We start from the raw sequence: 13,313 nt of genomic DNA on the forward strand, positions 1-13,313 counted from the left end.
GCTTGCTTTGAGGTTTGCTAAATGAACTTACGCAATGTGTTACCACCTTTTAGTTCATTCAGTACAGTGTTCCAGACAGAAAATGACGAGATATGAATTGACCGTTTCCCTAACTAGTTAGTAGTAACTAATAGCAGTCTTGCTGAGTACTAAACCGGACTAGACTATAGAAGGCAGAGACAGGACTTTTCTTCTAAAGCCGACTCTTACCCCTATCTTTAGGACAGAATGAATTTTGTTGTTGTTGTTGTTGTTGTGACTGAGAGAAGGATGAAAAGGAGGCAAGCGACCTCTTAAATATGTTTATTTGGTCCAAAACCCAATGTACCCGATCTATCAAAGGAAAAAAAGATTAAGGGAATAATTAATGGCTGATTACGTGTGATGATGGGACAGCAACTCTTTTCGTCCGCCGAAGAGCTTGCGATATGGGGACGACCCGCTCCCATAGACATATTTGCATTTGTTTTTCGACGGTTCGATTCCGGTTTGATGGCTGACTCGTGTTACGATTAGCAAATCTGTGGCACATCTCACTTAGATTTGGAAAAAACCAGCTCCGTACCTGTCCGAGATTTTCGGGAGTCACAATCGTTGACCTAAAACCACTGAATCGCTGGGCAAGCTTGTGCGTTATTCTAACATACACCCGGTGTTTCACCTAACGCCTCATATTTGGGGTGGAGCATCTGTTCTCGCTTCGGCGAGCGCGGCTTCGGCCGCTTCTTTTTGAGCAGCGTCCGCTCCGGCGGACGCAGTTGTTGCTGCGACGCGCGTCTTTTCTTTCCTTTTTCTCCTTCCTGTGATCTTTTCACTCTCTTCTATCTGCACGTGGCAGCGGTGGTGGCTTGACTAGAGCCAGTAGCAGGCCCGTGCAATTTCCTCTTCATCCTTCTCTCAGTCACAACAACAACAACGCCTCATATTTTGTGACATTTAGCTACGGCCGCTTCTCTGCTTTTTTCAGCCGGGACGCTGTTGTTGTGACGCGTGCCTTTTCACTCTTTATCTTTCCTCTTATGTTTCAACTCTCCTCTATCTGCACGTGGCAGCGGTGGTGGTTCGGCCTGAGCCAGTCGGCAGGCCCATGCACTTTCCTTTTCATCCTTCTCTCAGTCGCAAAAACAAGATGTTTTGTTGTTTCAGCCAGCGTTTTCGCTTCGGCGGACGCGGTTGTTGCGGCGCGTGTCTCTTCTTTCACTCTTTCCTTTTATCTTTTAACTTTCCTCTATCTGCCCGTGGCAGCGGTGGTGGCTTGGCCTGAGCCAGTCGGCAGGCCCGTGCACTTTCCTTTTCATCCTTCTCTCAGTCGCAAAAACAAGATAATGTTCTGTTGTTTCAGCCAGCGTCTTCGCTTCGGCGGACGCGGTTGTTGCGACGCGCGTCTCTTCTTTCACTCTTTCCTCTGATCTTTTAACTCTCCTCTATCTGCACGTGGCAGCGGCGGTGGCTCGGCTTGAGCCAGTCGGCAGGCCTGTGTACTTTCCTTTTCATCCTTCCCTCAGTCGCAACAAGATGATGTTCTGTTGTTTCAGCCAGCGTCTTCGTTTCGGGCGACGCGGTTGTTGCGACGCGCGTCTCTTCTTTCACTCTTTTTTCTCATCTTCTAACTCTCCTCTATCTGCACGTGGCTGTGGTGGTGGATCGGCTTGAGCCAGTCGGCAGGCCCGTGCACTTTCCTTTTCATCCTTCTCTCAGTCGCAGCAACAAGATGGTGATCTGTTGTTTCAGCCAGCGTCTTCGCTTCGGCCGACGCGGTTGTTGCGACGCACGTCTCTTCTTTCACACTTTCCTCTTGTCTTTCAACTTTCCTCTTATCTTTCAACTTTCCTCTGTCTGCACGTGGCAGCGGCGGTGGCTCAGCTGGAGCCAGTCGGCAGGCCCGTACACTATCCATTTCATTCTTCTCTCAGTTGCAACAGCAACAAAGATATGCAATTAAAAAAAAGGGGGGGGGGGGTCATTTTGAGTTAGAAGAGCGCTTTATTTAGGTGCAGCATTGTCAGCAGTGAGGCGCATCAGAATACAGCTAAAACGTTCCAACGAGTAGGCTGGTGAGTTGCAAGGCTGGTTAATATTGTTGCGCTCGATTTTTTCGTTCTTAGGCAATAAAAGTGACTAAATTTAGCACCGTTTCATTATGTTGTAATCATATATTTTTCTTAATTAACCTCCAAGTTCTTTATATTCTTGCAATGAACATACAATTAGTAACTAAAACCTGGAAGCTCATAACACTTATCCCAAGTATTCAATGCCTCGGTATTGCAGGGTTAATCTGTAATTAACCTTGCCCTGCGCCAACTGCGGCCACCTTATCCTCGTAACATTCCTAGTCTCATCCACTCACTTAAATCTCTGACGCCCTCTGCCGGCCGCACATACCCTCGGGATCATCGGTTATCCGCTGTTCGCATTACGTGCCCAACCTGGACCACTCCTGCGAAGTTGCATCTGGGATATGAATACGATTTACTAACGTTTGTTTCTTCATCCATTCTGCTCTCTTCATGCCTCTTAATGTGACACCTATAATGTTCCTTTGTATACACTGTTCGCTGTACTCAAATTAATTTCTAGGCTCTTCGTTAACCTCCGCGTTTCTACCTCATAGGCAAGCAAGGGAAAGATGCGAATTTACTGGTGAGCTGCTATTCATGGTCGGAGAGTACCTGCTGAATGCACGCCATCCCAATCTAATCTTAAAGGTGCACTGAAGAGGAATCTGAACTTGTCTTTTTGCCGCGGGAACTCGATCTACACGTTCCGAGCACTCTTAGAAACTGCGACTTATTGCCCTGTGTGGCCGATTTCCGTAATTGAATCGAATTAACCTCCGGCTCCCGCCTTTTTTTTTTTAATTCTCCCTCGTACGGTGGGCGGAGTCGACCAACGCGTGGAGTGCCTTTCACCCAGTCCCGTGGCGGCTTGCCGCTCAGCCATCGGCGGAGTAATATGTAGTAGTCCGTAGTAGCAAATAGTCCGCGCGTATTTTTAATTCTGCGGGCTTGTTTTACGGCTGTATTATCTGCGAATGAAACTAATTATTCATGTAAACCTAAAAAACAAAATAAAGCGAAAGCAAAGCCTCCACGGAGCTGGCTGAAAGGAACTCCACGCGTTGGTCGACTCCGCCCACCGTACGAGGGAGAATTTAAAAAAAAAAGGCGGGAGCCAGACGTTAATTCGATTTAATTACGGAAATCGGCCACACAGGGCAATAAGTCGCAGTTTCTAAGGATGCTATAGGAACGTGTAGATCGAGTTCCCGCGGCAAAAATACATGTTCGGAATCCTCTTCAGTGCACCTTTAACGCGATAGCCTTAGGGAGCTCGTGTCACAGAAAATCCGGCGTCGTCTTCGTTGACTGTGAGCGAAAAATCCGTGAAAAATTCCCATAGAGCAACCTAGGTTGCAGCTGGGCCACCTTGGTCACATGACCATGCAGCGTCATCGCAACCTGCCCACCAGATTGTGAGCAAACTGTCCTTCGTGGCAGTTAAATACCTGTCACCTTTCCAGGTGACAGTTAAATTTATGATTGGTCGCGAGAGGTTGATGGGAAGAGCAAGGTGGATCGCACAAGTCCCACTGGTGGCAGCATCATCGCTAGGCAGTGACGCATCGCTTAACCACTGCACCACTGAGCCAGGAGGGGTACGAGGACTCCTGGGGTTCTATGAGTGCTAAGTAGAGAATGACCAATCCTGCATATATGCGCATTAATCCAAGCTATCGCGTCATGCTCTTAAGGCGGTGCTGAAGTTTGGTTTGGTTTATGGGGTTTAACGTCCCAAAGCGACTCAGGCTATGAGGGATGGTGGTGGTGGTGAAAAACATTTATCGTGCATTAAATTTTTCCAGAGGTAATTGGGGTAGGCCCTATTGGCCCTTTCCCCTAACAATACTAGGTGGAGCCCCTATTCCGGGGCCCCATTGGCAAGCAACGCCGCCCGCGTCCGGTGAACCAAGGCCTTTTGGGTCTTTAGGTCCTGACAGCCGAGCAGGGCCGCCTACCAGTCCTCTCTGGTGGGGTTGGGGTTGGGGGGAATAGATGGGTTTGATTTACACGCCCAAACCATGTGGAATGTGTCAGCCACCTCCCCACAGAACTGGCACGTGCCATCAAAGGATGTATTTAAATGTTTAAGTACCGCCGGGCAGAGTACAGTGTTAGTGAGAATTTTGATGAGGAGGCGCTCGTCAGCGCGATCCAGTCCCTTACAAGGGGCCGGGTAGCGCCGGTGTTCTTCCTTGTAGTAATCGGTGATGTGTTTGAATGTAAGGGCCAGATTTTCCTTGTCCTTGGAAGCTTACTCCCAATCAGACAATCTGGCTATGAGGGACACCGTAGTGAAGGGCTACGAATAATTTCGACCACCTGGCGTTCTTTAACGTGCACTGACATCGCACAGTACACGGACCTCTAAATTCTAGAGGCCCGTGTACTGTGCGATGTCAGTGCACGTTATAGAACCCCGGGTGGTCGAAATTTCCGGAGCCCTTCACTACGGCGTCCCTCATAGTCTGAGGCCCAAACTCTGAAAGCTTCCTTTCCTTAGAAGTCTTCCTAACCTTACGTGAGGCCGCCTTTCCGCGACTGTTCGATGGAGGAAGCCAGCTTACTCTGAAAGCTCTCCTCGCCTCTCCTCAAGTAAGGAACGCATGCCGCGTGTCTGGGTTCGAGGGTTCCTTCACATCGGCCAATAGGACGCCGAGTAGGAAGTTGCATTCCCGTGGTGACAACAAACATGGCGGCGCCCTTCGAAGCTGGGCCCCTCGATTCAAAATGAATTCGTCGTCGTTACTGCGCTTTTCAGTGCGTTCGCTGGTCATAAATGGGCCATCGATCTTTCGCTTCCTCTCATCTCGCCTCTAAGGAAAGTACGAGTGATAAATTTGCCTTATTTTTTATTTAGATTGGCGATTCAGCCGCTGTTAGGCTTAAGACCATCGGTTTGTTGACAGAAATGGTTTCCGTCCTAACAACGAGATGGCGCCACTAGGCTGAGCTAGGCAGAAAACTCGTTCACCAGATGCAAAGGGAATAGCCACGTACGTCAATCGTCATGTCATTGCGTCGCTGCTTGCATAAGCTGAATTAAAAGTGGAAATTTGAGAAACGTTGTAACGTCCCGCAAAATACCTGCGTTTAGCGTACGTGAGCATGCACACGCTTATGGTACATTGACAGCGTCGATTTATGCTATCCATATCTCTCACGCCACGAGCGGCGACGTGGTGGCCGGGAGGTGTGAACGAGGTAACATTTCGGCGGCGGCGGATTTCGCTCGCTCTCGCCGCCGAATGCCCAAGTGTGACAGAGCCACAACGTTGCGGAATCTGAACGCAAATTCTTCCTCTGAGTGCACTTCCACTGGATTCACCGCGTCGCGAAGCAACCTAGCTGTTCGAGGATACAGGTACACTTCATCGAATGCATATTCACAAGCACGGTTAAAAAATTGCGTGTAGTCGCCCGCGTAGCGGTCAGTCCCCGGCCGCTGCCATTTTCTCCCGCCTGCTCAACTGCGTTCACGCCGTGCTCGCGTCCTTGCGCCGCGTCTCGCCGCCCGCGTGAGTGTGCGGAGTCACTTGTGGCAACAGTGAGGTAAAGCACTCCTCCAGGGTCAGGAGCGACGTAAGGACGCATGAAGGCAGCTGGCAGCTGCCTCAACTGTGAGGAGGCACTAAGGACGACCTTACTTAGGGCTCCTCAGTAAGGAAGCTTTCAGATTGACATGAGGGCTCCTCACTACAGTGAAGGCTCCCTTACTGAGGTAAGGAAGCTTTCAGAGTTTGGGGGTGAGTCGCGTTGGGACGTTAAACCCCAATGAACCAAACACGCACGCACGCACGCACGCACGCAAACACGCACGCACGCACACACACAAACACACACACACACACACACACACACACACACACACACACACACACACACACACACACACACACACACACACGCACGCACGCACGCACGCACGCACGCACATTTTCAAAAATCTTTGAAAAGGTTATTAATTCTCGGATTACTAGCCATCTACAGAAACACAACTTGATATGTAGCAGTCAATATCGGTTTCAGAAACATAAGTCAACTGAATCTGCCTTACTTAGTATAAAAGAAACACTTATTCAGAACATAGAAACTCGTATCTATACCCTGGGCATATTCTTAGACTTTAGCAAAGCGTTCGACTCCATTAAACATGACATACTTATTAGAAAACTCCCGTTTCATGGAATACGAGGTATTTCCCTTACACTACTAGAAAGTTATCTCTCAAATCGTTCCCAATATGTCGTTGCCAACAACGTTAAATCTGAACTTAGAAACATAATATATGGTGTACCGCAAGGCTCCATACTGGGTCCTATGTTCTTCCTTCTCTATATTAACGACATTGTATCAATACCAGGCACGCCAGAAATCATTCTCTATGCAGACGACACCAGCGTTTTCTTTTCTACACCTAACTTATCAACTGCAGCTGCTACTATAAATATATGGCTGACGAATTTGTCACAGTGGCTTGCAGCCAACCAACTTGCACTCAATGTTAATAAAACCAAATATATTGTATTCTCTTCTAGCAACAGACCAATTCACCTTGCTAATCCGATAATTTTCCAGTCTCGACCTTTAGAGCGCGTTACGCAAGTAAAATTCTTAGGCGTACAATTCCACGAAAATCTCCGCGGGACACCACATATTCAGCGCATTAAGCGTACCATAGCACAATGCATTGGAATGCTCAACAGGCTTCGCCCATTTCTACCGCTCCGGCTAAGGCGCCAGCTTTATTTCAGTGCAGTTCATTCAAGGTTGCGCTATTGTTTGCTTATCTGGGGAGTCACTGGAAAAGAAAATCTTGAAAGCCTTTTTTTATTGCAAAAGAAATCTATTCGCTTTATCGAAAATTTATCAAGATATGACTCCACATCTACCTACTTCAGCAAAAACCAAATACTACCTATACAAACATTATATTATGAGCGACTGTCTCAGGTGGCATTCTTGGAACTCATAGCCAATCGTCAACAATTTTTTTCTAAATACACGACCGATCAAACACGATATGAGTTCAGGCACACCAAAATACAGAAACGAAGAAACAGAACAAACTATGGTAGGCAGTCTTTAAACTGGCAAATCCCAAACCTTTTGATCTCCCATCCCGACTTAATTGATATTATGGAGAAATCTTCCTCTCTCTTTGCTTTTCGTAAGCGGGCGAAAATTTATTTTCAGGAAAATGCACTATAATTTTTTTTTCTGCTTACATCTTTCTATTGATCGCACATTTGTTCTATTTTTGTGTACACAGTTAGTTTCTATATATATGTGGGATCTGTATCTGCTCTTGCACTGCTCTGTTTTGTGTTTTTTTTTTCTTTTCCTTTTCTGGGTATACTATTAGTTTTCATACATATTTTTGATCTATGCTCTTGCACTGTCCTTTCCTGCGATTTTTTTAGACGTGTTTTCTGCTTAATGAGAATATAATGAATGTTTCCATTAGGAAGTTGTGTTGCACAAACATTTGCACTGTGATCATTATATTGTTTATGTATGTGCATGTATGTGCCCCTTGCTGTTGTGTTCGAGTGGTGCTTAGGGCCCAGTCAGGCGGATTGATTTTCGCCTTTTGCCCTCTGCACCAAGGCACTGTGTTGTCTAAATTTTCTTGAATAAAAAATACGTACGAACGCACACACACGCGCATACGCACGCACGCACGCACGCACACACACACAGAGGCACGCACGCACACCAGAAAAGAGAAGGGGACAGAGCGCCACGCGCCAGAGCTTAGAGGAAGGGGAATTAAGTGGGAAGCGAAGTACAGTCACTGAACATCATCCAGTTGTTTATTGCAGGACTTGAAACATAATAACACTGGGACCGGAAAGCAGATATAGGCATGGGTCACTTTTGTAGGTAGCGCACGTGTGAGTACTCTGCGCATACCGGCGTTCAAGTACGCGACAGACTTCTTGTGGAAGCGAGAACGGGCGTCGGCACATTTCATAGTTGAAGTGCCATCGTGCGGCAGTAATAAAAGCTGCACGTGTTCTTGGAATGAAAAAAAGCGAAAGTAAGGAAATTTTTTTTATGCCTTCTGCACTCAAAAAGGAGGTAATGTGTCAAAATATTATCTGGCTGTGTCAGAAAAAAAAAGAATGAGGTGAGAGAAAAAGGCTCTTTAACCCTTTGAGGGTCGAATTATTTTGAAGAAAACTTTCCCAGGTGGTCAAATTACTTTATTGCAGATCTTGAATGTACAAAATGTATATAATCGAGAATAAATAGTAAAAAAAAAATTAGGAACAGTACTTTGGTGACAGCATCACTCACAACTGGAAAATGTTCAATAGAATAGAATAGCAATGGTGATAAGCAAGCTAAGAGCAGCACCAATAAAGATAGAAATCAACTTTCGCAGCCTCTGCAAAACAGTGCCTACAAAGAGAAAACACGTTTCGCGCGACTCCGTTGCGATCCCGCGGCGGAATCGAAACCGCTCAGGCGCGTTGCCACAGAGGGCGAGAATACCTCGCGAGCAACGGTGATAAGCAAGCTAAGAGCAGCGCCAATAAAGATAGAAATCAACTTCGGCAGCCCTTGCAAGATAGTGCTGACAAAAAGAAAACTCAAATTTCGCGCGACTCCGTTGCGATCACGCGGCGAAACCAAAACTGCAAAAGGGGCGTTGCCGCAGTCTGTGCCGCCGCGCTAAAGCTAGACTTAAGTTGTGCTTATCTCCGTAAGAAGGCAGCACAAAATTCAAACACTTCTTGTAAGTCCTAATAGGTGGCAGCACCCCGCAGTGAGCACGCATTGTTCTTTTGGCGCAAAATTTCAAACGGAAGATCGAAACCGTACCCGTACGGCAAAGACCTTGCGGGACAGAAAACCGCCGCCGTACATATACGGCAAAAACCTTCAAAGGGTTAAGGAGAACAGAGATTTCGACCAGCGTGTGATAAGCGCTGACATGGTATTCTTCTTTCAGGAGAGTTTTTTTTTTCTTAGAGAAAGGAAGTAAGAAAAGTGTGCAGAAAAAAAAATAATTCCCATATATGCAGAAGGTCATTCTCTACTTTATGCTCACAGATCAATGGGAGTCCTGAGTTTCTGAGCGAGAGACCTTTGCGGCGCGCTTCGTATGCCTTTTCGTACCTCAACTTACCCAAGTGTGCTTGCATCCATTGGAGTAGTATATAGGGTGACCTGCGACACCAACAAAGTGATGTACGTATCCAACGTTATGGGAGACTGCCCGGCCATTGGTTTTCCTTACTTAGCGTGCTTGAGAGGTTTTGTAGAGCTGCTTTTGAGTTTGTGAATATCCACCGTCGACTCCGTACAGCTCTGCCTATGTCGAACACGTCGACCCCTGGAGATGATAGAAGAGCATTTGCCCTATAAATTGTAAATTTTTAAGGCGGAAGCCTTTAATGCCTCATCGTTGTAAGCAGGAGCTGTCGACAGCAATGTCACGCTTTTCAATTGGTCGAAATGGTCGTGACGTCACAGTGCGCGAATTTCAAACGGGGCCAATTGTACTTTGGTTAGTAACCATGCAACCAATTGAACGGATGGTATAGTGATACTCCAAGTAAGTGGGACTGAGCGTAGTTAATTAGTTAATTAACCAATTAGCCTAATTAACCTTTATAGAATTAACCAATTAGCCTAATTAACCTTTATAGGTCAGACCAGATAAATAAAACCGAGTAGGAAACTGGTCCAGCTGAGGAATCGAACCAGGATATCCGGAGTGCGAGGCGAGCACGCTAACCTCTCCGCCATACCAGCTGGATGGTTTGGAATGAACAAAGGCGCGTCTAGTGAATACGGTGTCTTCGTTCATTCCCATCTTCCTCTCTTCCCGTTACGGCGAAGTTCAGGTGTCCACCGAGATATGCGAGACAGATACATTTTTCTTTTCCCCAAAATCCAATTATCGACAAGCAAGGCGTAGTGCCAAACGGGCGATGGCGTTCTGTGGACTCCCTGGCAGCGTTGCAAGACGCTGTCGCTTAACATCTTAACTACACATCAGTGACAGAAGCAGCAGCACCAGGCTTTCGCCTCACCGCACTTCACGTCAACAAAGCACCCCCCTAAATTTTTGAGTTCGTCGTCTTGAAGCCACACACGGAGGGCTATGAGGTACACTGCAGAGGAGGGATCCGGATTAATTTCGGCCACCTGGGATTGTTTGGAGTACGCCGGCATCGCACAGCACACGGACGCTTTTGTTTTTTTCCCTCCATCGAATACGGCCATGGCAGCCGGGATTGCAACCTGTCTGTAAAGGTCTACAGACTGTCTATAGACTCCGTACAGACTCTGTTGCCTTCCTATATATATTTCCACTTGTCTATTTATTCTTCTTTTTCTTTTTGGGTTTGACGTCCCAAAGCGACTCAGGCTATGAGGGACGCCGTAGTGAAGGGCTCCGGAACTTTCGACCACCTGGGGTTCTTCAGCGTGCACTGACATCGCACAGTACACGGGCCTCTAAATGTCTATTTATAGTCTGTAGACTGGCTATAGAAAAAAGTCTACTAAAAGTGTCTGGCCATGAATCTATAGAATGTCTAAAGACTATAGAATTTGTATAGCCTATAGGCGATACCAATACTAGTCTATAGGATTCGTCAGTAGAAAGTCTATAGACTTCATTGACAAACGTCTGTGAACTGTGTAAAGAATTTTTTCTAACGGTCGACCAATCATTAATTTAATTGGCATCCAGCAGCCACGGTGGACAGTTTGCTCCCAATACGGTGAGAAGGTGATGATGATGTGAATGTGTTACAAGGTCACGTGACCTAGGTTGCTCCTATGGGGATTTTTCTCTCACATCGCCGACGACAACGATGGGTTTCTCGCTGAACACGACTTTAAGGTTATATACGCATTCCATGCTGAAAAAAAGTTCTATGATGCAATAACCTCATAGAGGCTTCATCGTAGAATATCACACAATTTGTGTGATATATTATACAATATGTATGATATTCTATGACATCTCTATGATGACTGTATGATTTTGCAGAAACATATGACATTTGTATGATAATTTTCCATGATTTGTGTGATAAGTCTCTGATTATTGTATGACAAACTGTATGAGTTTATTGCATCACACAACTTTTTTCTGCAGGGTTGTCTCCGATAGTCGATGATATCTAGTGGTAGACACTCGATTTCTGCTACGGTGAGGAAAATGATTCCTTTGGGACGCCCAGACAGACCTGAAAGTCTGAGCTCTAAAAACACCAGGTGTTCCAGGCAAGCCTGCCACTAATTTTTAAACATATATAAGCTTTATGGGAAAATCAAATGGTTTTCGCAACATTCTAATATCAGTGTTGACGGATATTAGAAAAAGAGTTGCTCATGTTAACTAGTAACCTGCTTAGAAAAGTTCGGATAGTTTTTTTTTTCGCTTTCCGAGGCTAGCACCCGCTGGGATTAGTTACGAATAGCTAGCTAATCTTTTAAATATTGCCTGCGGGAAAAAAAAGCGTCAATTGGAAACTTGTAGATCACCTTGAAAAACAGCCGGTTGTAATGTTTGCAACAAGGTACCGTTCACGAAGCATTTTTACCGCCTTTGAAAGGAGGCGCACGAAATTCGGAGAAAACAAGATCAGTTTAACTCATACCCAGCGCCCAGTGCAAACACGAAGCCCTTTCAGAGACAATATTTTCTAGATACGCTGTATTTTCTTTTTTTTTTCCTGACAGCGCGTCTTGGGGCGCTGAACTATAGCTATAGCAGCACTGTGAAGTGGTAGATTTAAATTTTTCGCGCTTTCTTTTAGGGCCAGTAAAAAAAAAAAGAACTAGGTAAATGGTACTTTGCTGCAAACACTTCAGCCGTAACCTGCATGTCGTGCGTATCGCTTTCGCGCAACTTTACCATGTCTGAATAACAACACCAACTAGCCCGACATGTTCTACTCATGTTTTTCAAGGTAATCTACATCTTTATAATTGATACTTTTAACAGGAGCCAATATTTAAGAGGCTAGCTAGTTAACTAAAAACTAACTTTCCAGACAAAAAAAAAAATACAGCCGGCATACTGCAACTCCACGGAGTCCTATGTACAAAATATCCGCTTCCGGCTAAGGGCCCTCAGCAAAAAAGCAGGAAGTTACGAAGTGTATATTGCCCACTACCCCTGTCCTTTCTACCTATCGCTCCCCCCTTTCTTTCCCTCTCCCTGTCCTTTCATTCCCGCTAGCCACAGCTCAGGCGCTTCAGTTTTTGATTGCAGATACCGCGGCTAGAGACATCTTTTCCTTCCAGTTTTATTTTTTATTACCAATAAATAGCCACTAAGAACAACAACCTCAGGAGACTACAATCACTGACCTTCAATCATCCGTCTAGATCACATGCCATAAACCCTGCATCTTTCGGTAAAGAACGCCAGTCCTGCAGGGAGAAGTCCTGACCTTTATCACACAGTGTGGGTCTGTAATAGCTCGGACAATGACTGAGAGGCGGGTGGCGGCTCTATCTAGTTAAAACCACGGGGACCAGGAGGAAACCCTCGAGAGGGGACAGGCAGCAGCGACATTCAGTGGAATCCCGGACTATAGAGAACCCAAACTCATTAACACCTCTCCCAAAGTGTCAATTAAGCATTTTCACCGCCTCCACTTGCGTCGCCCCACCTTCAACAGCACTGAGTTGGTTCCACTCACCTGTGTCACTTGGCGTTTCTTAAATATTGGTTACATTCAGCTGGGACACCCGGTATATATTTTCTGTGCAATGCACTGTAAACACGAAAGGAGTAAAAAAGGGCGTAAGTTCTCCTCTAGGGCACACACCCTTTACGAGGCGGGGTATATGCTGTCATTATCATCACTAAAAATACAAAAAAAAACATTGGCAGGTTGGCAACAGAAACAAATTCCATCTTCAAAACATATGCGAAGTTGAAACAGTTACAAAGAATTAACAGAGGCTTCAGTCTCCTCTATTTGCTAACTTTATGGCGTCTGGTTCCGCATTTAAAAGTATCCTCCCATTGATAACTGATTCAAGTTATTATGTTTGGGGGGGATATGTTTCTGTTGCCTCGTTCCCTATATTTAGTGATCGAAATCTACTCCGCATCTCGGGCTGCATACCCTGCCCCTTTTAAGGGAGGGCGCTAGATGGCGGCTTATACTAGTGCCACACGCTCACAAGAAATGGCAGTAAATGCTTAAGGCCTCAAGTTTGTTAATGCCATTATTTTCGGAGTTGGTGCTGCACGTCCACATTTAGTGC

The sequence above is a fragment of the Amblyomma mixtum genome, chromosome 1, assembly GCF_055824585.1.
Source record: "Amblyomma mixtum isolate Tamu chromosome 1, ASM5582458v1, whole genome shotgun sequence".
Classification (NCBI taxonomy): domain Eukaryota; kingdom Metazoa; phylum Arthropoda; class Arachnida; order Ixodida; family Ixodidae; genus Amblyomma; species Amblyomma mixtum.